The sequence below is a fragment of the Anabrus simplex genome, chromosome 1, assembly GCF_040414725.1.
Source record: "Anabrus simplex isolate iqAnaSimp1 chromosome 1, ASM4041472v1, whole genome shotgun sequence".
In the NCBI taxonomy this organism is placed as follows: Eukaryota; Metazoa; Arthropoda; class Insecta; order Orthoptera; family Tettigoniidae; genus Anabrus; species Anabrus simplex.
In genome coordinates this window covers 904,506,850-904,521,226 of record NC_090265.1, presented here as the reverse complement: position 1 = coordinate 904,521,226, position 14,377 = coordinate 904,506,850, and positions in this window count along the sequence as shown.

The following is a 14,377-nucleotide window of genomic DNA, read 5'->3' as shown; positions in this document are numbered from 1 at the left end:
AAGGCCTCCCCTGATATATTTAGATAGAGAGTCTTATATTTAAGTTGGATTATTTGATCAAATTTATAAGGATGTGATTATAATGCGTATGTCAAATATTAATCCGTGTGAATACCAAATTAATTAATTAATTAATTAATTAATGCATTGCCGTGTGATGATAAAGTGACCGGGTATAACTATCAATACTTAGAAGTTATTAATTAGGGATGAATTGCCGTTGAGGGTGCAATTAAATTGTGAGTGCAAAGTAGATTCTGCACGATGACCAGGTATGATCAAAGCACCAGGTGAGTCATGCGGAATGACAGTCAAAGATGGAAATAATAATACTACTAAATAATAATAATGGTCACGCGAATATTAGAATTGTAATACCGGTGTCGCGTTGTAAAGTGACGTGATACTGTTGAGAAAATATGTGTTGAATTCAAGTTGATTTGCGTGGTTTTTGAGGAATGAGCCCATCGATTATTTTGTGGATGTACTTCAGTGTGAAGTGTTCTTGTTTCCTTCTGAAAGGGAATGTTACGCTTGTTATTTGGGCTATTGACCCTTGGGGTGGCGGACGTGGCCGTCCGACCTTGCCCCAGTTGTTTTTTTGTGTGTGGATGTCCCGTAGCTGAGGAAGGAGGGACATTTCTGTTAAAGGGAAGTTGGCCTCTTTGAACGGCTAAATATGTGATTTATTCAACACGCCAGAGTGGTGTATCTATTAACAAGTGACACAGCCGATAATGCTAATGTTTGCCAGTGAATCATTGTTAATTGTTTGAATATAATATAGATAGGGATTACAGGACCATGTCTTCAGCGCAAGGGGTTATCAGTTCAATGCTCAGAGTAGGCATTGGAAGCCTACGAGGCCAAGGAGAAGATTGGAGTGCCTCATGTATTTGCTGCATATCATGTGTGATTTTTATGTGTTCTATGTGTCATGCTTTGATTGTAAATAAGGTCGGCGATGGTTATGTCCAACGGCGCGGCAATGTCTATACTAGCGAGGGTCGGTTCGAACCCAGGTGTTGTTTCATATGTGTGTATTTTTCTTTTACGCCATTTCATTGGGAAATCTAGGTCTTCATTAGAGTAGGGATTGCTCAGACATGTTGTCGCGTGCATGTTAGTTTTATGTGTTAGTAATATAATATAGCCTCAGTGTTATGGTAAAATTTTCCGTTCGCTTCATGTCACGATACATCGCTTCGCGATAAATTAACTCATTTCTATCACACACAATGAACAAACGTCCACAGAATAATTCACAACACTTATAAATATTAATGTAGTTCATCAGTGTATCTTAATGTGTCATTCTCATCACCATCAAGGTTAAATAAACCGGTCTTGTTAGCTGAAATTTAATCCGAATGTGTTCTCATTGTAGTAAGGTATGACCCGTATTTCCTGCCCTGTATGCCTGTAAGTATGACTTTAGTTCAGCGCCTATTTATTTATAATTTCTTACACCCGTGTGCGATCCTGTAGATCTCATGCCGGTGCCTTATTAGGGTAGGGGCGGGTGTACTAATCTAATATTTTTTCTCCATGGAAAACGAGGAAGGGGAACGAGACAATACCAGTTATTAGACAGCATTAGAAAAAGAAAGGAAGATTATGCAGAAGTGAAGAAAAGGGCACAAGATCGAGAGATATAGAGGTCATAGCCATGACTGGACTTGCCGGATGCAGAACAATTGCTTGTTGTACTCCTGTTGTTGTTGGGTAGTTATGTTTTAACTTTAATATCACTTGTAGTGTTTAGCTAGTAGTTTCAACCTATAATATTGCAAGTCATAATGTTAAGTAATGGAAATACTTAAGTTGTGTGTGAATTTGTATATAATGATGCTGGATTTAGAAAATTAAACTAGAAGCTTTTCGTGTCATATTTTCTTTCGTTGTCGTTATAATTGTAGGGAAATGATGGTTTAACTTGACTTCATTATCACTTGTAACGTTAAGCTAGTAGAAAGCTCAACCTACAGTATTGTAAGCGGTAGTGTTAAGCACTGGAAATACTGAATTTGTGTATGATGATGCGGGATTTAGAAAGGTTAAATTAGTAGTACTTCTTGTAATATTTCCTTTCCATGGAATTGCTTATCGCACTCTTGTTGTTGTTTGGTAATTATGCTAACTTTACGTATGGCGTGAATACTCGAACATTGTAAGGAATTATTTCCTTCGTCACCAACGGTAAACACAAGCAGTGGTCGTAATATGATATTGAATGTGGGGTCTGATAACGATGTACACCTACCTGTCGAAAGAATTGAAGCAAACTCAAACATTTTAGATTACACATTAGACTCATGCGTAATGGTGGTTGCATGTGCAGCAGGGCGCTTCTTGCCTCGTCTCAAGTTCGAATAATGCACGCCTCTAGTACTGTATCCAGGTAGGTGTATCTAGCAGTTTCTGTACTTAGCCTATTCATTTGTGTACTTATTACTGCATATAGGCCTAATGCCAGAATGCGTATCCTTTGTACTATGTTATACAGTACTGCGTAAAAATAGACCTCGCTAGAAATGAGCGCCCTAGTCGCTTGTTGACATGTACTTACGGAATGGTGAAGGTGCGTGGTTTGCTATTCGCATACTCAGCGAAAATAACAATCAGCTCCAACTACCTGTAGGCATACGACACGCTGCTTGCCACACAATGCGAAGAAAACGCTCTCGAGATATCTCGAAATTTCTCGCGAGAAGTAGTGCGCTAGTCTCGGGAAATCTCGAGATCTCGTCTCACACTGCCCATCACTAGTTGTCAGGGTAGCTTCTTGTGATGTAGACCGGGCCGGAGATGTTCTGTGACGATTCTTCTTCATTGATATTATGCGTTTGTAAGTGCCGGATAATCCCAGAAGTATTTCTGCCGACGTATTTTACTTCTTTTGAACAATCATCACAGCGGACTGTACTATGTGACATCTCTTCAAAATAACCGACATCCACGACTTACGTTGCGTTTCGGACATCGTGTTCAAGTTGTCGCGTACAACTGGACAATTTCACATTGCACCGTCATTTATCAAAGTACCTAATTATGACGCGAATACTCTATTAACATTGTAAGGAATTATTTCCCTCGTCACCAAAATATCGGTAAACACAAGCAGTGGTTATATGTTATTGAATGTGGGGCTGTTCCACTCACGCGCCTCGAGTTCGAATCATGCACGCCCCTAGTATCCAGGTATGTGTACCTACAGTAGCTGTCAGGTTCTGTACTTAAACCACTCATTCGTGTACCTACCAGTGCATACAATGCCAGAATGGGTATCATTTATAATTATGTTGTACTGCTTCAAAATAGACCTCGGTAGAAATGAACGCCCTAGTCCCTTGTTGACACGTATTTACGAAATGGAGAAGGCCTGTGGTTGGCTATTCGCATACTCAGCACAAACATTTAGCTCCGACTACCTGTAGGCCTACGACACACTGCTCGCCGCACAATGCGGCGACATCGCTCTCGAAATTTCTCGCGAGAAATAATGCCTGCGGTAGTCTCGAGAAATCCCGAGACCTAGTTTCAGAATGTCCATCACTACTGCATAATAAATACATAGTCAGTCCCCTAAAAGGGGTGTCGCTGATAAACAGAAGCATGCCAAGTATTCTGATGCACAGAAACTTCAGCTGATGGATCTGAGGTAGCCCAATCATGAAGATTTGACACAGTTTCATGTAAGAGGCTTGGGACAATGTAGTCTAAACCCTAATGTATGTAGTGTAGTGTGCACATCAAGTCTATGTTAACCTGTATGGTTGTAGTCTATTTGTTAGGTACTGTCCTAATGTTTGCAAGGAATCCACTTTTCTCTGTCTAAACCTAATGCTAGATGTACAACTTTTTAGACCTTTAATTGTGACCAAGTAAGGCATCACACTTCAACAAACCAGGCAGGAACCAACTACACTAATCTTTACACTATCAAATCATACATGCAAATACAGGATCATACAATAGGATAAATATAATGCAAGAAAAAGGAACAACAGAAAGAGGAGACAAGGACAAACATGAAAACATAGGACACAGATAATTTCCATATTTTCATATACCATCCACATCACATAGAAGTGCTCTATATTCATCAATCCAAGTTATTCTAAGTTTATTTCTTCTCACTCCCTAATAAGTTTATTTTTGACTTCCAGCTTCCCAAGAGAGTTGGTGATCAACTTCAACTGAGAGACCACCTTGTCAGGGAATAAACCTGGTCAAATAATTTGAAAATACGATCATCTGTACAGTATGGTCTATTTGATATGTGAATTACAGTATTAACAGGAAAACTGCTTCTAAGGTTGATATTTTCATTGGAACTGTTAAAATCTTAAAACACTTGTAATGGACAATTCATTTTTGATTTGTAGTACTATTGAACTGACTCTCAGTATAACTTGATCTATCACTTAATTGCTGTAATATTTAAACTATGATGATAGCCTGTAGATGAATTGTCTGAATATAGTAATAAGATAGCTTAACTACATGCTGGTTCACTGATTTCAATAAATCAGCATACCGAATGACTGTAACACTATATCAGTGAATGTGGAGTGTTCACCACTCTCTCTGTACCTCATGTAGTGACCTCCTCTTTAGTTTCACTGCCTGTTACTCAAACTGACTACGTGGTATCATTCACAAATAAATGAAAGCTGTTTTCTCAGACATGAATTAAATAAATCCTACACCTGGGATAAAGTAGCATAAATTGTCATGGAGAAGAATTTTTCAAATTGGCTGTGTACTCATAACAGACATCTCTCTTGAAAACAATATAAATCACTTGATATATCCATTGGTAATTGTAGAATCTCTTTTACTGTTCATTTAATGGTTTTCTTAGCATTAGACATTAACTTCCCAGAAATTTTCCCATCTAGTTTTTCAAGAAAACAAACTGGTAAATAAATAAGGGACCTGTAGGTCAGATTGTGTACCATAAGGATTCTTATACATGTAAAGTTTCCACTCACTATTCCAAAAACATGAAGACTTCAGACAGTATGTAAGTACATCAGATCCATCACACTCAGAATATTGAGCAATTATTTAGACACATGTTTTACACGGACATACATCATAGACCACAGCATGCCAATATCTAGCTGGATCAGAGGATGGAATAACAAAATGAAATAAAATCACATTACTTGCCTGGTTCTGAATTACTGATATTTATGCACAACTCCTTTGAAAAATAATTATCTATTTACATTTCTCCGAATATGTATGCATTTTAACCTGCATGAAAGAGCTAAACACAACATGGAGCTCATATAACATTTCTTTTTTAAAATTTGTACTCTTTGATTGAGCCCTGAAATAACAGTGTGGAGTCAGAATACAGAGGAAGTACAAGGTGTATAAATGCCATGGAGAACTTTTCTCCGTTTTTGACAAGAATGGAGGGTGAACATTTTTTCATGATCATCTCTACATTAATAGACTTGAACATACTATTACAAGTACTCACATGCCAGCTCTCTGACATATATTTATGTTAAATTGGCTATCTTTAGTCTGCATTGAAATAAAAGCTATTATCCTTCCTAAGAACGATACTGAAGTACCTTATTGCTAGCAATAGATATAGCACATCAGAGGCGTACTACAATGTCTGCAATGTTTACAACATATCACTTGAATAACAACCTGTTTTTAGTGACTTGTTATAATAATCATAGTAAGATCGTAAGACTAAAGCTAAATAAAGTTGAAAGTTTTGTTTTGCTATTAAAGTATAAAATATAACAAAGACTGTACATAGTAATTTTTGTTTCTTTAACAAGTCACTGGAGTGTGACTGTAAAGAACACCACAAAAGCAACAGAGAAAATAATTATTGGATGCAGTCGAGTTTCAACACCAATACTTATACTCTTCATAATGTTACGTAATTAACATCCGTTCAAATACTATCAGTTTATAGTACTCACAACAAACATCTTTCTTGAAAATAATTTAAATTGCATGAGTTTTGGCTTTAAAAGAGATCCTTCATTGTATACTATGTCAATCCACCAACACAGGTCTCCCACAATTATATGTTCTTAAATGTCAATTGACTGTGCCAAGATTTGATTCCATAACCTTGAGCATAGGAGACAAACACCTAATCGGCTATTCTATGCAGCTAAACCTGCAGCCACTGAATTAGGTGGGTGAGGAAAACTGCACTGTTGTCAGACATAGGAACGGCGAAGCGACAGATTGTTGAGCATCTCTTACTTCTGAGCACAGATCGGCAACGCTTATCGTGCAGTACTGTCTAATCAAAGCCGGTCCACACCACGTCCACGTAATCTTTAAAAGTTCACTTTTCTATATTACACAGTCGAATATATAGTATTTAAGTCCTTTAATTTATATTATAAATAAACCACAAACAAATAAAAACATGTTTAAAAATCAGATATAGATTAATGCGTAATACGAAAGTACTTACCATGTCCTGCGCTGGCGCGCACAATCCAAACCACCTCAGCTATCGACATTTATATGGCCACTTTCCAGCCATTTCCCAGAAAAACCAAGACTCATGAATCATGTCTCAGACAAAAAAATGCAAGTTAGACGACTGTCTACATTTTTCCCGCAGACAACATTTTATTGGCAGAAGAAACAAAAATGTAGCCATTTACTGAAAATATCAATACATGATTTTACGGATTTAAATTTACTTGTTCAGCTTTTATTAATAATTATTTTACAGTGAAAATAGTTATTTCCTGAAGCTTGTATTATAATTTGTTTTGCAACCTTGTAACAGGTAACATCATGAGCCTGGGAGAGAACAAACTGCTCACGCTCCGAAATGATATTCAGTTTTTTGCCAGCTCCTACATAACCTTGGCAACAGCATATTTTATCTGATTCCCCTAATTTAGTGGCTATGACTATAGTCACCATACTCTTTGGAAGATAAGGAACAGGACAGTGTTTAGTACACTACAATGATTCTGTCCATAAAACACCAATTATTACACTGTATTGTTAGGTTTCATGGACTTGCTATGTTCTTACCCTATATATGAATTATCTAATAAGTCTTTTCTCATGAATGCTGTTGTACACAGGCAATAGGTTATGCGAGATTAAGAAATGAAGAAAAATTGGGGGGAGGGGATTTTAAAAAGAAGAAGAAATCAATCTTATTATAAGCTTACACACTTCCGAGAATTATTTCTAGGAAGTAAAGTTAGTAAGCCCAGATGAAAGTCTCTATTAATTTAAAATATTATTTTAGTTTCAAAACTCTCGATGTAGAAGGAAATTAGAACCTGCACAGCATCACCTAATATCTGTTGAAAGATTCAACTGGCTTGAAACCTTAATAGCAACATCTTTAGCAGTGCCTGAAATTTAAGTACTTGGAAGAAAATCAGTCCGAATAGGTCCTCATGAAGGGCTCAATAATGAAGGTTCTGTGGCCTTATTCTCTATTGTTCCTAGGCATTACCCAAATTACATTTAAGTACATAAACATCAGGCTCTACAAAACAATTAATCCATATCCTGCACCATCAGGCTGTTAAACCTATCGCCAACAGAATATTTAGATGGGAACAACAGCAACACTGACACGCAAGTTTTATATTTAACCCACCAGTGGTCGCTAGGATGAAAGTAACGCGAGTGGTCGCGCTTTGAGCAAAATGCTCACAGTATGATGTGATGTGTTTACATAATAAATACCAACCGATTTCAAGCGTAAATGTATTAACACATTAAATGAAGATAAGAATAAATCTGAAATGGCTATAAAGAACACTCAAAATTACAAATAAAATTACAAATAGTAATAAATCCCAAATGATTATAAAAGTATCTGGAAAAAAGAATTTCCAATTTTCCAAAATAGTGTGCATCTTTTGCAATGCTCTTTATACAAGGAGGATGAGTCGCTATATTTACAGCACAAGTACGTGAGCGTGGATTTCTTCTTGGTGGGTGTCTACCCCACTTTGTCACCTTATCTTTGCCTACATAAACATTGTCACTAAAAATGAAATTCTCATTTGCCACCAACATATGTTGTTCGCCAGCTACAGATTGCTCTCCAGGTACGGTTCCATCAGCACGTTCTTCGGGCTAGGACTGTTCAGTATCCGTAGGCCTATTATGATCACTGCGTTCACTTTTACAGTCCGAATCACCGTTTTCGCCCTTGAGTTGACCACTAGAAATTTCATCAACCAAGCTAAAATATCATCCTCACGCACTAATTACATAACACATTAATACAATAAATTGCAAAGAACTGTTTCAACTTTGAAACAACATACAGTAATAGCAAAACTATAACACACACAGAAATTAGCACCAATGTGACTGGTTGCGCGTGAAGCAAAATGCTCACCGTTGATGGTCACTGATAATTCCTCCCTCCCTGTCCCTTCTCAAGGTCACAGATGTGCATTTCAATGCATCCATCCTTCTCTCAAAACTGCAGTGCGAAGGTACATCAGGGCTCAAGTTCGAAATTACATGCTGTATAAAAGAGCAGATGATTTTCAACGACCGTGAGCATTTTGCTCATATATCGACCACTGGCGGGTTAACAACGTTTTTCAAATTTTCATGAGCTCTTTATATACCATAAAGTGAGGTTATTGTCATCAAGTTAGAACTCCTACATTTAGTTGCTATCAATTACGATTGATATATGAATATTTTATAAAGTGCCATATTATTTGATTAAGTATATTGTACATGTTAAAACAGATTTAATACTGTAGTTGACCGAGATTAGACAGAATATTATTTGTGTATTTGGGATGGCAATTCTGGAAGTAGTTGTATTTTGAGCAAAGGAGTAGTGAGATGGTGGTGGTGGTGATTATTGTTTCGAAATGAAGTACAATTAGGCAACCATCCTCTATATAAAAATAATCAGAGAGACAAAAAGGGAAAGGATCCAACACTTCAAAAAATGGAGGGGTTGAAAATGAAAGACTCCCTAGCCCTCGCAACCTAATATCGTCAGGTTGGAAAAGAACAAGAGTTGACCAAGGGAGGTCAGAAAGGATAGATGAGAAGCCTGGCACAAGTATGTGGAAGCAATGCCAGGACTTAGCTAGGACACCGTGGTTACCAACACACGCTCCCAAGTTCAGAGCCCCTGGGGTCCCTTTTAGCTGCCTCTTACATCAGGCAATGAATGTTTAGATCGCACTAGCTAGCTCTGTAAACCTAGAATGTGGCCAAACCTACAGTTATAAAAAGAGCAAGATGTAATCAGGACGTGACTTCTTATATTGCAGCAGAAAATGAGTGAAGTTATGACATTGCTCAAACAGTATATTTTCTTTGTGAACAGTGCAGGAAAAGCAAGACTGTGATTATGTCTAAAAGCTATTAACATGTGAATTAATATGGTTTGTAAACCTTCCTTATCTGTAATCTAATTCTAAAGTGAGGAGGTTAGTTAAAAGCTAACAGTTCTCATTTAGTGAAATGTATAGTGTAATGGCAGCATTCAGTAAATGTCATCAATCTTCAAGATTAATAGCTCATTTTGGGACAACAGTCTGTATGTTGCAGAGCGAGCTCAAGTTGAGATTATCCACAATTTCATCTGAAGGAAAACTCGGCTCTCATATGTGTGCTAGCGTACAGAGAAGAAGGAAGCTGTTTGAGTCATGGAGATGGAACGAAATGCAAACTATCACATATCTTCATGATACAAAAGTACTAGACACCTCAAATCTCACTAATGAGAAAAGTCAGAAAACAAATGTAGGCCAGCCAAATTGTCAAATTAAAAGACATCAAGGTATTGACGATGTAAGTATAAGGGACAAGTGTATACACAGTAATGAATGCCATTCTGACCAGATTTTAATTATTGTTCTATGTTGTTCTGAAATATTTACTAGAATATGTTTATTTTTACAAGTTGTTCATATGTTGCAAAGTATTGTGCAGCAAAAATATGTTGGATAACAAGATGATACATTGTAAAGTACAGTCTTCGTCTTGCTTAGACTTGTGGTGCAAGATACACTCGACAAACTCTTGAAACTTAGTTGAGTGGGACATCTATAGATTATTACTGTAAAAAGTAGTGGCCCAGAAGATGTTAAGTCTGTCAATACGGATCGGATGTATCCAGAATAAATGTCTGGAAAGAAAAAAGGAAAAACTGAACCACTGCGATTGAACAAAAGGCCTAAAATCATGTGTATACAACATTAAAACGTGTCTTTGTATTGAATAGGTGGACCTATTTCACCCTATGAAGTATAACAACCGTCAATACAGTACGAATCACTATGAAATATATATCATATAACTTTTGCTTGGACAGAAGACGAAACAAGCAAGTGGAAAAATAATTTGCCAGTTCCCTCCAATATTAGAACAAGACAGCATAATATAGTAACAGATTTACCAGGTGTGAAACCTGTAGCAAAGCATGCATGCAATGGCTTTTCACTTGTTCATCACAAAAGACATGATAAAAGGATATAGTAGAACACACTAATGAACACATAGAGGAGAGTAGTGTTAGTTATGCAGATAAACTGAGGGTAGGAAAGATAAATGAGGCATCAATTATTGCACTTTTAGGTCTGTTGTATCTGGCAGGATCTTGAGTTCAAACTGTCAAAATAAAAGGGAGGATGTATTCAAAATGACTATATCACTGTTCAGGTTCCAATTCGTTTTTCAAAATCTCCAGTTTACCAAGCTACTACTCAAAGTGAGAGACAGTCAGTCACTGGACAGATCAGCTCCTATTAGCATTGCTTTTGAAATGTTTGTAGAAAACAAAATCAAACTATAACATCTTGGAATATGTCACAATAGATGAAATATTAATTGCATTTTGAAGCTGCGATTCACGCAAAAAAAAAAAAAAAACAACCCTGACAAATATGGAATCAAGAAAGTTTTTCACTGTAAATCTTGAAATTCACACAGACAGCCAGCCAGAAGACCAATTCAGAGTTAGCAATTCGCCACAAGATGTAACATAACTTTCTGAAATCCGAGTCCTGAAGGGTTAAACACATGGAAATGAGGAATAACTGTGCAGCCGCATGAAAATACAGCATAACTAAAGCCAACGTTCGGCGTTGGCATAAAGACAAAGAGCACAAAAATGCGTACTCTACAAGAAATGAAAGATGAAATTGTGAGGTGAGCGTGCAAGAAAACATAGGGACGGAAAGCCCATAACATGGGATGCGATACAAATGTGGGCTAGCGAAGTGGCGCAACAAACTTTCACAGGCAGTATCAAATGCCTCCGTTGAAAACAATTAGGGAAGTAGGTAGAATTTACATTAGACTAGTGTAAATTCACTTTTTTCTCATATTAAAATTGTAATTCATTATAAATAAGATTTCAGAGAGCACATTTTAAGCATGATTACATTTTTTGAAGGAAAAATGGGGGTTGTCTTGCATTTGTATTTGGAGAAACAGGGTACATCCAAATACAGTAGAAGTCCGCTATAGCGAGTACGGCATATAACGAGAACCCCGTTATAGCGGCGATGTTTTCTGTCCCTTCAAAATTCCTATATTAAACTGTGTATCGTACTTCGGTTACAGCGAGAGCCCTATCACTGACGCATCCGTTATTACGAGCGATTGAGCGCGCGCGACTTTTTCTGTTACCGTTATTTATGCACCCCTGCGATGATACAGTATTGCATGCGATCGATTACCTTCGGCATCGTTTCCTCGCTATGTGCACTAGCGAGTTCTCTCGTCGATTTTCGAAGGCGATGTGGGAGTTGATTAGTAATACCCGTCAACAGGTGTTTCCTAAAGAAAATTCGAAATGAAAGAGAACATATTTTCGTAATAAATGCGCAAATAACGTGTCCGATAACGGTTGTTAACTCCTTAAAAATTAAGGCTGACTAAACGACCGCTTAATTTTGAGGCTGAATACTGCAATTATGTAAGAATGGGATACACCTCGAGATATGACAGAGTGCTTAATTGATTTCGGAGGTTAGTTTATATTTTGTCGCGTCTGGTTAAATTACGGAAAGGCTATTATAAAAATTTATAGCGAGAAGGTTATAATTTCTCTAACAGCGCTTGAAGTATGTTTTTCATTATACTTATAGTGCGGTTCAGTTAGGATAGATGACGCTATCTGAATAAGAAACTGAAATGTTTGTAACAAAATGCGATCGATCATCTTCGGTACGGTATTGTTATCTCACTTTGTGCATTAGCGAGCTCTCTCCTTGACATTCAAAGGCGATGTTGGAGTTGATTAGTAATACCCGTCGACTGCTGTTCTCTAAAGAAAATTCGAAATGAAAGAGGATAATACGTTTTCGTAATAAATGCGTACCGGTAAATAACGTGGCCGATAGCAGTTGTTAACTCGTTAAAAATAATGACTGAAGTAAACTATATCTTAATTTTAATGTTATATAAGGAAATTAAGAGAGAATGTAATACACCTCAAGATATGGCAGTGTGTGTGCCTGTTAGGTCATCAGCCCAGAGGCTGATTGAATCCTCAAATAGCATCACCAAAGGCTATGCAGTTATAGGGAAACCACAAAAACCAATGGCAGTACCAAAATGAGGCGTACCGTACTAGGCAAGATGGGGAGTGAAGTAGTTTGCCATTGCTTTCCTCACTGGGCCAGACAGTGCTATTGTAGCACAACTAACCCTATGAGTAACACCTTTCATGACACTCAGACACACTGGTTGTGCTCTGAATGCCATTAATCAGCACCACCCATACCACAGCAGCTTCCATATTGTCACAGCCATGGATGAGACTGGGACTTCAGTGAAAGCTACACTTTGCTCTGGCCTCACCGATTTCGGAGGATATTTCATATCTTCTCGCGTCTAGTTAAATTTCGGAAAGGCTATTTACATGAAAATTTTTCGCGAGGAGGTTATCATTTCTCTACATGCGTTTCAAATATGTTTTCATGATACATAGGCTATACGGTTAGGTTAGGTGACGCTGTTTGAAGAAGAAAACTTAGGTGTTTGCCACAGAAACCTCTGGAGTGATACCGTATTTCTCCGAATCCAATACTTTTTCTCAGAATCTCGTGCTAAAACGAAAGGGTTGTTGCATTCGCGGCCTAACAGTAAGTTAATAGATACCACTGGCAACTACCGCGGTAACCACGCTGTTTATTTTCACACGCGCACAGAACTCGTTGACAATAAACGACCGCCTCTTTACTATACATAGCTTTTTTTAATAGCCGCGACAAGCGGTTGTACAGTGCCTGTGTGTAACGTCACTGGATCTCAGGAAATAGTGAAGAGAAAATGGGGTTCTATTAGCCTCTACAAAAACATTTCTCAAATCTGCAGAATGGCATCAAACCATGCGACCCTTCGAATTCTTAGAAAGTTCATGGCTACTCAGTGGCAGGGTTATAACGCGTCTATTGTACTTGACACTTAGTAAAAATAAGTTTTATAGACAGCAGGATATTTTCGTGATGTATAGTCGTATTGTAAAGATACGTGGAAAAGGTATTGCCGGCAAATTTTCAACGGGTTCTAGTCGATATTATGATGCCAATTTTTTTGCTAGGGGCTTTACGTCGCACCGACACAGATAGGTCTTATGGCGACGATGGGATAGGAAAGGCCTTGGAGTTGGAAGGAAGCGGCCGTGGCCTTAATTAAGGTACAGCCCCAGCATTTGCCTGGCGTGAAAATGGGAAACCACGGAAAACCATCTTCAGGGCTGCCGATAGTGGGATTCGAACCTACTATCTCCCGGATGCAAGCTCACAGCCGCGCGCCTCTACGCGCACGGCCAACTCGCCCGGTGATGCCAATTTTAACTTAATGGTTATTAAACAGTCGGAAATGTAGAATAATTGTGCAGCCGCAAGAAAATACGGCATAGGTCTAACTAAAGCCAATATTTGGCGTTAGCGTGAAGACAAAGAGCAAATACAGCGGAGACAATACGCGACACTGAGCGAGATATCGAGGGACAGCTATTGGAACTCTATCTAGCGAGTAGACCTGAAAACTACTGATTCTGTCATAAGAGCATGTGTATTTTTGTGTGAAGTTTTTGGTGTTATTTATGCGTTTTCAGTGAGTTGACAATTAAATAGTAGCGTGTGTCATTCCTTGATATCTCCTCTCAACATGAGGGGAAAGGTATGTGCTGTGTTTGGCTGCAGTAACTATGAAGTAGAGAAGAATGCGCGGTCGTTCTTCAGGTTCTCTCGTGACAAGAAAATGTAAGTAATATTGTGTTTGCATATATATTCTTCCAGTGACGGAGATCTATATAGTACTTCATAATCTTCTGACCTGCTCGACCCATATTTTAACTGGCTTAAAATGTAATACGCATATTTTATTGTATAGTGCAGCAGTT